Genomic DNA, 12,428 nt, shown 5'->3' with positions numbered 1-12,428 from the left:
GTAGACTAGCCACCTGAAAAATAGGGTTTTGAAGGTGGTCTGTTAACCAACGACCCCCTCCTCTTTCTAAAGTGTCTTGAAGACAAAAGCCACCATACGAATGCTAGCTATCATTGTGTTCATTCAGAACCATGAAAGAAGCTGCTGGTTGGAGATGAGTGAGCCTCTGTCTCTGAAAACTGAATTTTTGTTTCTTAGCTGACATATATGGAACCAGAACTCTTCCATGGTGGGAAAGATAAATCCCTTGACTCTGAAAAACGAATTTGAGGGGTGGTTGGTTGGAGAGCTCAGCTATTGTGTTGGGTCCTAGTCTGAGGGGTGGAAGAAAGAGAGAGAGAGAGAGAGAGAGAGAGAGAGAAGAGGAGAGGACAGGTACTTCTCAGGTATTTGTTTCAGTTGGGAAATAGGGACATTTTATGTGCGGAATCTTATATTTACCATACATAGTGCTTTTTGCCCAGAAGGCTCTCACAAGAATGCATTCTTTTTTTCTTTCTTGTCCACACCCATCAATGATAATCAACGCCACTTGGGTGATTCTGGAAGCTAGTCTAAACCAGCTACGCTACTTAATAGTTGTGGGAATGGGTAGAAGAATAGTTTCTTCATTGAAAACTATTAGAGGAATTTATAGGCTGTCAGGGTGTAATTAGCCGTGAAAGATTTGGCAGGGACATGCAACTGACATTCTTCTCTCATCTTTTAACCCTGCCTCTTTCCATAACTGGCACACCTCCCCACGTCCTGGCATTGGTGTCGTGCTGTTCTGCTCTTTGAATCTCTGCCCTGGCTTGGTGGTTCTGCAGCCTACGTTGTCCTTCCCTCTGTGTTTCTGTGAGCTCTGTCAATTGCCCCTCCACTTGATACGGTATTTGTTTCTCTAACCTTCCTTTACTAAGGAAGGTTATGGATCCACCGAGCAATGATGTCAGACAGGCATTCTGCCGTTTTGCATCTGTGCTTGCACGGATGTGTATGATTTAAGGCCTAAAAATATATTTTATCAGTTACTGGCTATAGAAAGTCAAGTTTGACCCAGTTAGAAGTTATCAGCACTACTTAAAAGAATAGGCTTATTTACCTATATACATTTGAAATATGTATACTTGGGGGATAAAGACTACTTTGAAATTTGAGGTTCAATTGTCATGAGTTTGCTTAGGTACTCACTTTGAATAAAACCAACAGCCTCGGGGGCTTCCCTGGTGGCGCAGTGGTTGAGAGTCCGCCTGCCGATGCAGGGGACACGGGTTCGTGCCCCGGTCCCGGAAGATCCCACGTGCCGCGGAGCGGCTGGGCCCGTGAGCCATGGCCGCTGAGCCTGCGCGTCCGGAGCCTGTGCACCGCAGCGGGAGGGGTCGCAGCGGTGAAAGGCCCGCGTACCTCAAACAAACAAACAAACAAACAAAAAACAGCCCGTGGAAAATTATGACTGTTTGTTGCCGTTTGGATTAATGCTGCTTATAGAAAATACGTTCCCAGAGGGCAGGGGCTATAGCTCATGGATATTTACAGCACCCGCTGTGAAAGAATGTGCCCTGTTCTTAGTAGACACTGAAATGAACGTTTTAGAAATCATGATAGTTTTGCAGTTCCTCAAAAAATCAGACATAGAATTACCAGACGATCCAACAATTTCACTCCTAGGTTTATACCCCAAAGCACTGAAAACAGGTACTTAAATACATGTACACGAATGTTCATGGTAGTGCTAATTCATGACAGCCAAAAGGTGGAAACAACCCAGATGTCATCAACAGATGAACAGATAAACAAGTTGTGGTATAAACATACAACGGAATATTACTCAGCCTTAAAAAGGAATGAAATATTGATACACACTACGATATGGCTGAATCTTGAAAACATTATACTTAGTGAAAGAAGCCAGACACAACAGGTCCCACATTGTATGATTCTGTTTATATGATACATCCAGGATGGGTAAAGCCATAGAGACAGAAAGCCAATTCGTGGTTGCTGGAGCAGGGGAGAAGGGAAATAGGGAGTTAACTGCTTAGTGAATAAGGGGCTTTTTTTGGGTAATGAAAATGTTTAGGATCTAGAGGGAAGTGGTTCACAATCCTGTGACCATACTAATTGCCACTGAATTGTGCACCGTAAAATGGAAAATTTTATGTTACGTGAATTTCACCTTAATAAAGGTAAGGAACCACAGCAAACACCCACTGAGCACTTGCTGTGAAGCAGGCATCGTATTAAGCATTTCACATAATTCTCCCATCGAGGTCACATGCCCCTCTGTGATGGGTGATGAATTCCTTCCAATTTACAGATGGAGACCCTGACGGAAGCCCAGAGAAATTAAGCAACATACTCTCCTTCTGACAAGCTTTCCAGAACCTCGCATTCCCAGAGTTAAGTATGGTGACTCGAAGAAACTTGGAGGTAGGTGATTCTGAACTGCTTCAAGTGTGAAAGAACACCTCTTGGCTCTGAATTTGGACACTGGGTGGTCAGGGACTCAGAGGCTGTGGTTCTGTGTTTAAAAGGAATGTTTGCAGTTCTGGGTGGATGCAGAGGTGCGCTTCAGAATTCTTTGTGGATGATGAAATTTGAAAGGCCAGGGAGACTTCCCGGTGGGATCTCATGATTAGGGGTTTCCTGGAGGGGGGTGTAGGCAGGCTGGTGTTAGGATGGACACACAGGATCTTTCAAAGTGGCCTTTGGTTCTGAATTCATACTTGACTGGTCACTCCTCAAGTTTCCTTGTAAATTTTTCATTTATAAAATGTTAGCGTATAATCTCATTGAATCAGTGGCTGGGGATTTAAGGATTTTCAGATACGCAGGCCGTGAAATATCTGGGTTGACCGTATTTCCCATGTTCTGGTTTTCCCCTGTGGTTTGCTAAACATGATTTTATAAAGACTTTTCTATTAGGACCTGCCTACCATACTGGGCTACTCTTTTCTTTCTCCATTTATTTGCTCCCTCCCTCTCTCACTTACACATTCACTTATTCATTAACTCACTCACTTACTTATTCACTTGCTCACCCACTTTTTCCCACTAGCTCGCGCATTCTTTAGTTCACGAACTCCTTGATTGATTGAGTCATTTAATCTATATAAACAATACATGAATTTACATTCCCACCAGCAGTGCAAGAGGGTTCCCTTTTCTCCACACCCTCTCCAGCATTTATTGTTTGTAGATTTTTTTGATGATGACCATTCTGACTGGTGTGAGGTGATACCTCATTGTAGTTCTGATTTGCATTTCTCTAATGATTAATGATGTTGAGCATCCTTTCATGTGTTTGTTGGCAATCTGCATGTCTTCTTTGGAGAAATGTCTATTTAGGTCTTCTGCCCATTTTTGGATTGGGTTGTTTGTTTTTTTGATATTGAGCTGCATGAGCTGCTTGTAAATTTTGGAGATTAATCCTTTGTCAGTTGCTTCATTTGCAAATAGTTTCTCCCATTCTGAGGGTTGTCTTTTCATCTTGTTTATGGTTTCCTTTGCTGTGCAAAAGCTTTTAAGTTTCATTAGGTCCCATTACAGCCACTATGGAGAACAGTATGGAGATTCCATAAAAAAACTAAAAATAGAACTACCATAAAACCCAGCAATCCCACTACTGGGCATATAGCCTGAGAATACCATAATTCAAACAGAGTCATGTACCACAGTGTTCATTGCAGCTCTATTTACAATAGCCAGGACATGGAAGCAACCTAAATGTCCATCGACAGATGAATGGATAAAGAAGATGTGGCACATATATACAATGGAATATTACTCAGCCATAAAGAGAAACAAAGTTGAGTTATTTGTAGTGAGGTGGATGGACCTAGAGTGTGTCATACAGAGTGAAGTAAGTCAGAAAGAGAAAAACAAATACCGTATGCTAACACATATATATGGAATCTAAAAAAAAAAAAATTGTTCTGAAGAACCTAGGGGCAGGACAGGAATAAAGACGCAGACATAGAGAATGGACTTGAGGATGTGGGGAGGGGGAAGGGTGAGCTGGGGTCGAAGTGAGAGAGTGGCATGGACATATATACACTACCAAATGTAAAATCGATAGCTAGTGGGAAGCAGCCACATAGCACAAGGAGATCAGCTCGGTGCTTTGTGACCACCTAGAGGGGTGGGATAGGGAGGGTGGGAGGGAGACACAAGAGAGAGGAGATATCGGGATATATGTATATGTACAGATTCACTTTGTTATACAGCAGAAACTAACACACCGTTGTAAAGCAATTATACTCCAATAAAGATGTTAAAAAAAAAAGCAATACATGAAAAGTCACTTGTAAAAATGCAAATGGTATAAAAATACATCAAGCTAAATGTGAGAGTCCTCTTGGGCTGAGTCTCCCAGCTCTCTCTCCATCTCATTCTGGGCTGCATCAGGACCACCTCTCCTTCACAGTTCGTAGTTCAGTGTGCAGGCTTCAAGACTTCTTCTAGACATTTATTTTATATGTAGATGTATACTGTGAGGGTTTCCCCACATTGTATATCATAATGATAATGGATTCCTGTTCTGGAAAGTCTTTTTAAAACAACACCTGTTAAGTTTTTGACTTTTAAATTTATTTTAAAGCAGTTTTATCGTAAAACTTTGTAGAACTTTGCCAGTCACCCTAGAAATTCCCTCACTCCCACCAAAAGTAATCACTTTTATGGATATTATGGTATTAAATTTGTTGCATCATTATGGTTTAATCCAAAGTATGCAGCCCTCCACACTATAGGTTTTGCCCATTAAAAAAATTTTTACATTTGAACCTGAAGAACCTGGGCCCTCTGACCTGTGGAGTATCCCTCAGGCTGGAGTTTGCTGACTGCACACTCATGGTGCAGATCAACATGCTCCTCTGTTCTCTGTCCTCCTATAAATTGGCATCTGGATCCAGAAGTCTTACCAGGTCCAGGTTTAGCCCCTGGACTAGAATATTGTAGGTGGTGCTGTTTTCTTCCATCACATACGTGCTCATTTCTCCCTAGTTTTTCATATGATGTACATTGTCTAGATCTATTCATTCACTGAGCACTGCAGAATGCCGATGTTCTAATTACATCATTTAGTTTTTGTTTATCCCAGCTATATTAGCTGGGATAATTTTATAAGGAGATACCATCTTTCATCTACTATTTGGTTACCTGGTGGTATAGTTCATATAGGAAAGTAATATAAATATTTGGCACTCTCCTTTTACTTACTTAGTTTTCAAGATAATGTATGGGTTCCTTGTCATCCTTGAAAGTTGACCAGTTAGGTTTTTAAAACATGTCATTATGAGCTCATGGATTTAAACATATTTGATGAGTTTCAATCTATAGCAATTCTCATCCTTATGGGGGTTCACATTGTCCCATCTTTGACCCAGAGAAGCTCTTCAACTTAGGCCTCTATAACCAGTTGCTCTTGTGTCTTCTTGAAATGAATCTAGAACTGAGTTCATCACCATTTCTAGGCTTTTCCACTGAACAGAGCTAGGAAAACACATATGTATGTATATGTCTATATCTATGTCTGTTTATCTATCTATCATCTACCTGTTATCTAAGATAAAATGCCTTGTGAATTCACACTGATTTCTAATTCAAGTTAAAGACTACAGTGTTTGTACTTTACCTCCTCTGTACTGCATGTGTATCTCCTTTATTTCACACCAAAAACCTTAGTTCTCAAGCACACAGAATTAGAGTGGTAGAATTAGAACTTCCCATCATTACTCACTTGCTTTATTCCATAGTATATACACAACAGTCTCAGAATAACTACATAATGCTGTTACCACCAATTATGATTCCTGAAAATGGTCAACTTCATTTTGTCACATATGCTACCTTCATTCTCCCTCTATTTTTTATGGTTTTACTATATACTTGTAGGCAGATCTATATTTATATAGTCATATAGACTATAAAGTCTCCCTTTATAAAGTCTCATTAAGGGTTAGTTCTTCAAGTAACCCCATGTTAACATGCTCACCACATGCCTTGTGTACGTGCTTCTCTAGTCATTTTGGTTGTTGAAGCTTGTGCTCTAGTAAATTCCTCAGGAAGAACTCAAGGGAATGTTTTCTGAGATTCTTCATGACGGCAACAGTTTCTCTGCTCTTTACACATGAAGGTGGTCGGTATTGCTGAACCTATGTCAAATCAACGCTATGTGTGATGCGGGATCTGCCTTTGCTCTCAAGGTCACTATTTGGACAATTGGCCAAATTTGAATAAAGTCTGCATAATAGGTATTGGACAATAGTATTGTTCATTTTCTTACTTGGATAGTGATATTGTGGTTATGTAAGAGAATGTTCTTGTTTGTAGGAGACACAAACTTCAGTGATTAGGGATAGAAGTGCATCATGCCGGGAACTTACGTACCTAGCTACACACGCAAGATAAATGGTAATATTTGGGGAATGTAGGTGAAAGGTACATGGGAATTCTAAATTCCTTATACTATGCTTCAACTTTTCTGGAAGCCTAAAATTATGTTGAAATGAAAAGTTAATGTATAGATATGCATTTCTCAATAGACATATAAATACGTACCTATGCCTGTTTATGCCAGCATTCATAACTTTACTGGTACAATTTTACTGTATCTTTTGAGTTACATATTTTTTCAAAGATAAGTAGTAGAGATTTTTTATGATGTTTAAGAACTTATTAATATATTTGGCACAATAAAATATGGCATCTCAATGATGGATCCAGAAAATACGCAGGGAAGAAAGACATAAGTGTCTGCTTTGTGAAGAAAAAGAATCCATTGACAATGCAGAGATACAGAGATTCATTCTTGATTCATTTTTCGTAGATGTTCATTTCCGCCATATTTTCTTAATCGTTAGCTGAGACCTTGTTCCTTTCTTCTGCTACTTTTTTCCTTTGAAGCCAAATAAACATGACCAGACTTTTATTATTATTTTGCATTGAGCGTCCCAAGATTTAGATTGGTGGTTTCAAAGTAAACAAACAAGGGACAGATGCGAGGGAAATGCATAACTCTATGGACTTTCGTGTGTATCAACTTTATTAGGCAAATTCATAAAAAAATAAGTTTCTGCTCACTGTACTCTGTCCTTAGGGACTAATGTTCTATAAAGGGGGAACAATTTCCCAGGAAAGGTAACTCTGGGAAGATGTTATGGATTTTAGAACCATTTCCCATCCTTGCTGTTTTTTTAAGGCTTATGGAGACAGACCATTGTGTAGCTAGTGAGGTATGTGTGTGGGTGCTCCCTGGTGGGTTATGTTCTTGTCCTGATATCGTGGGCACAGGTGGATGTAAGTGCCTCATGCTTGGATATCCTGGATCCTTTGTCCAAAATGTGTTCATCTTTTCCACTAGGTGTCAAATTCTTGAAAAGTGGAAGCACGCCTTAAAGATATGACACAAATCTTTGTCATCTGCAGCTCACAAATGGGCTGTCTTTGAAGGTTCTTTCTATGGCCACAGCTTGAAATTCAACATTGCACTTTTCTATGGACACATGATAGTTAGGTTCCCAGACCAGCTGACTGAAATTTGCCAAGGCCGCCATGTTAATTTCTGTAGTATTGAAGCAACACTACAGACCCCAGTCGCTAGGTGTGCCTGTGTTCCAGAGAAGCGTCTCTCAATCGGGCCAGGGAAGGCAATTTCTTAAGGCCCTGCTGGCTGCATAGCTAACACTGTCCCTGCACTAATATCCGTGGAGCGCGGCTCTTTTCTTACTCCTCTGCTCAATGACGTGCATGCTCCTTACTGACTACCAAACATAGGCACGCTCTTCAGGAAGTATTCAAGGCCTTCAACCTCCATCTTTCCCGTCCCACTGTGTGCTATTTCCCCACCTGGACACATGCCATCTGAAGCCTTGCCTGAACATGCCCCAGGCTTCCTTGGTTTCCCACCTTCGCTCATTCTGTTCTTGGCACCCCAAATCAGTTCCCATTTGTGTCATCCTAAGAGATGCCTCTTCTTTGCTGGCTCATCTCATATGCCACCTCCTTTCCTGACTTCTCCCAACTAGAATGCATCTTTCCCTTTTGTGTACATCCTCGTCCTGTCTTATGACATATAATATGATTTTTATGGGATCATGTTTTTTAGACTATTATCATTTATACTTGGAGGGCGGGGATCCTTGTCTTACCCACCATGGAGGATCCAGCAATGCCTAGCACTGTGCTTGGGGTATGGTGGCTACACAACAAATCCTAAGGGTGTTGAACAGCTTCCCTGCCTCCCTGCTGCCTCCCGCCCCCATCATCCTTATACTGAGAGGGGGTGGGCTGCATGTGCAAGTGCTGGTAGGAGGCCAGGGAGGGGAGCTGTCTTTGTTGCTTTCCAAACATTAATATCCACAGACGGCTCTAAGTGCTGTCTACCTTTGGCTCTGAGTCAGATATAATAAAGCAAAATCAGCCATTACGAGTAATGCTTTCTAACTTTTGTTGTAAGACTCACAAAAGGCGCTTGCTATCCGTGACTGGTGTCAGATACAATAAATATAATTAATTTCTGGAAACACATAGATGAAATTACTTAAATCATGGCTTAATTTGTTTCCAGCCCTCCGGATTTCCTGGGCGGAGAGCAGACCACGTGGCCCTTTGCTGGGAAGAAGAAGCAAGCTCTTCTCCCACGTTTGGCTGTAGGGACAGTGACTCTTCCTGAGCCTTTTAAACTTGAAAGTGGAAAACATTGGGTTCTCCGTATCCTTCTCTTGGGGACTCACTGAAAGAAAGTTTATTTGAGCAGGAGAGGTGACCTCTCTTTTCATCTCTGATTATATTTTCACATCTAATAAAGTCAAGAGTGGACTTTGCACCTGCTTCCCTGAGTACAAATCCAGTGAGACCACAGTCCTGGAAGTGAATGGCACTGAGTTCTTTCCTCCAAGTTAGTATTGCCAAGGGACTCCTTGCCACGGGCCATTATGGCTTTGGAGCTACTGCAATGTAAAAATCACTGATTTAGAGGCATCCTTAGTGTTCATCCAGTCCAAGAGCCCCATCTGACAAATAAGAAGGCAAGCCTTGGTGAGCTGGGGGGGGTCACATCGTGGCTGAGTGTCGGTGGCTGGGTGAGAACCAGCTCTGCTAGGATCTTTTCTACCTCATGGACTTTTCTCAAATACTCCTCCAGGTGAGATTCTTTTTACTATTTCATAGATTCCATGATGGAAAGATTTGGTCAACAAGACCATGAAGCCCTTGCATCTATTTAATTAATATTTGTGGAGGGCTTACTATAGGCCAGGCACTTTCTAGGTGCTAGGAATACGATGATGAACAACACGTATACAATGGCTGCCCCAGCGAATCTTCCACTTTACTGGGGCAGCCAGATACTAGAAAGATTAGTTTAACGAATTTTGATGAGTGTTGTAAAGGTCAGGTGTAGGGTGCCTGGAACCTCTAACTAAAGGGGCAGGGATTGGCTGGAGGAAACTGAACTTATTTTAAGTAACAGGAACAGCATGTGCAAAGGCCCGGAGTTCAGTGAGGGCTTTCTCTCTGCTTACCCTCATGTCCATAGTTACTCTAGACTCCTTCATGGCCACACCCTGCTTCTCTCTCCAGCCTCATCTCTCCTGCCTGCACACTAAGATACACCTGAGCATTGTTTTTCAGTTCTTTGCCCAAGCTTTTCTTTATTTTCATGCCTTTGCACATCCTGTCTCTCTCCTGGAAATGTGAATTGCTTCCAGCTCCACTCATGCATTAGGATTCAGCTTTCAGTCTGACCCTCCTGGACTGTTTTAGCTAATTCTCCTATAAGATATCATAACACCCTGTGTATCCTTCCACAGACGTCAATGTACTTGTGTATTGGCTTATCTGTGTCCCTTGCTGGCCTGTGAGCCTTCTGTGGGGCTCAGAGGTGTGTCTTATTTGTCTCACTGTGCCTCACACAGTGTGGAACTCGATAGTTGCTCCCAATACATGTTTGTTGTATCAACAGATAAAGAAATATAGGTCTCTTGACTCCAGCCCAATTCTCCTTTCTGCCTCCTTTTCCTTTCTGTTGTCTGTTGCACCATACGTCTATCCTTCCTTCTATCTGTCCAACAGACATCTTTGAGACTCTGCTATGAGCTTGGCCTTGAAGCTGCTCATGGTCTAGCATAAGAGTTGGATGGGCAATTAGATAAAAGATAGTTTAGCAGGGTACTTGATGTCATAGGCGTTTAAACAAAGGGCTCCAGAGCGTCAAAGGTGGATGCATATGTCTGTCTGGGATAATCTGGGAAGGCTTCACCAAGGTAGTGCTGTCTGAGCTGGGTCTTGAGAGATGAGGGAGATTTGCCCAGTGTGGAGCTATGGAAAGTAAGAAGTTCAGTGTTCACGGAATGGAGGGTGTGTACCTGTTGGGGGTATGGGGAGTGAGGATGGGGAAGGGTGGGTGGCAAGAAGAGAGAGCAGTGAAGGCCCCATGGAAAACACTCTTGCTTGCCTCTATAAGCAATATGAGTTTTATTGTGTAAGCCCTGGGAACCCTACTGAGGTTTTTCCGCAGGGAAGATCTCTGTTTTGTAGGAAGCTGATGGTACCTCCCTGGGGCCATCCTAAGAGAAATCCGGGAGATAACCAAGGCAGACCCTGCAAGTGGGTTTTCGGTGCTGGTTGGCCATGTGGTCCCCTGTTCCTCAGCTGCCTTCTCTTTCAGCATCCCCTAGTCTGGGGCTCACCACAGGAGGAAAGAAGCAAAGGTTAGAGGGGTAACTGGCTCATTTGCAAGGATTTGTCTGTCTCTTTTACCTCTGGAGGAATGGCACTTTTGAAATAGTAGTGATTGCCAGCCCTTTATGTTACGTATCAGGCATCCCGTATTGTTTGGCCTTGACTTAAAAATATGCATACCAAGTCTTCCTATTTCAGAGCTGATGAAAGGACTCATTCTTCCAGGACTCCTCTTGTTATAACAACAATGGCAAATCTGTGCTGACTGATTGGAGGAGGCCATTGAACTTGACAGTAATAATTACGGAACAGAATGTTTACATCACGGTACCTGTGAACCGTCCAAGTGCTTCAGCTGCACAACTAAGAGGACCAGCTAAAGGTCTACATCATTGTCATAATATTTACTCTGAAAACTCACAGTTGGACTAACGTTTCTATCGCAGGCCCTGCTGACATCAAGGAATCTTAAACTTCCTTTTTGACAGGGAGGTTTATGGGGCCATACATCAGCAACCAGAACACAGTTCCTCTTGCAGATGCCCATTGAATTCATGGGCTATTAACGACTGATGTTGGATTAGAGATCATCTATTCAGTTGTTTCTAAACTTGGCTGAGCCACAGAATCTACCAGGGAGACTCTAGACATTTCTGGATTCCTGAGCTCCACCTCTGGGTACCAGGATGTTGTCGATATATTTTCTTAAATGCAAAGGTTATGCTTCCAGTTATGAGAACTGCTGATCTCATCTTGTGGATGCTGAGGGCTACAGGATTGAAGCCACTTGGAAGGTTAAACCAACCCAGAAGCCTCGGCCTCTCTGAGTGGAAGAGAGGGATACTAGTGACCCCTGGGGAACACTTTTGTTGATAAAATGCTTTTGTTAAAAAAGTCTCAATTTTGACTTCAAGGGAGGCACCTTCACAGTGTTCCTAAGAGTGGATTCTTTGACTGCCCTCCTAGAAACTCTCTCGGGTGCTTGTTAAGAATTCAGATTCCTGGGATCTCCTGTAGACCCACTATATCAAAAGCTCTGAGGGTGGGGCCCCAGGAATTTGTATTTAAACCCACCCTTCATGTGTTTCTGATGCACATTCAAGTTGGAGAGCCATTGGGTTTTCTCTCCTTTTGTATCAATTGGCACCTCCCTGTTTGTGGCTGATTGGTCAGTGCCAGCTGGCCTCATGGGAACTGAAAAGTGCCAACCAGGAACACGTCCAGTGCTCATTCCTTGTGCCACTTGACGCTGTGGACTGCACACTCTTGAAATGCTCTATCCGGTGATTTCCATGTCCACCCCCCTTTCTCTGTGTCATCGCCTGTCTTGCTATGTCCTCCTTGGACTTACCTCGTTCTTGGACTCCTCTTCTTCCCCCGCCCCTCCGGAGCAAGCACACATCTCTCTTGATTCCTTCACAATAGCAGTGATGATTTCTGACTGCCTTTCACCAGCCCAGACTCATTCCCTGAGCTTCAGCCCCACCTGTACAACAACTTGTCCAGTACCTGCATTTGGATGTCCCACGGTCCCCTCAAATCCACCTGGCTGAATGGAGCTCATGAACCTCCCTGAACACCTGTTCTCTCTCCACTACTTGAGTTGATGGTGTTGCCATTCATCCACTTAGAACCCCAGACTCCTTCCTTTCACTTTACCTCCGTCCATGAGCAAACCCTGCTGATTCGGGCTGTTAAATATACCTGAGTCAATTATATCTCAATAAAACTGGAAGAAATATACCTGAAATCTGTTGTCTCTT

At 42.6% G+C, this 12,428-nt stretch overlaps 1 protein-coding gene across 11 annotated transcripts in view; it reads left to right on the top strand.

The window, feature by feature from the left end:
* Positions 1-12,428, top strand: part of SETD4 (SET domain containing 4) — a gene marked incomplete at its 3' end in the record, with an annotated part of 281,370 nt that overhangs the window by 185,872 nt on the left and 83,070 nt on the right. For all 11 annotated transcript variants that reach the window (XM_079921362.1, XM_079921365.1, XM_079921359.1 and 8 more), the window contains one exon: positions 2,300-2,412. The remainder of the gene's footprint in view (positions 1-2,299; positions 2,413-12,428) is intronic.

This window comes from Stenella coeruleoalba (assembly GCF_951394435.1).
Source record: "Stenella coeruleoalba genome assembly, chromosome: 5".
Taxonomy (NCBI): domain Eukaryota; kingdom Metazoa; phylum Chordata; class Mammalia; order Artiodactyla; family Delphinidae; genus Stenella; species Stenella coeruleoalba.
Note: the sequence above shows the minus strand (reverse complement) of the source record. Positions and strands in the feature narration are given on the sequence as shown.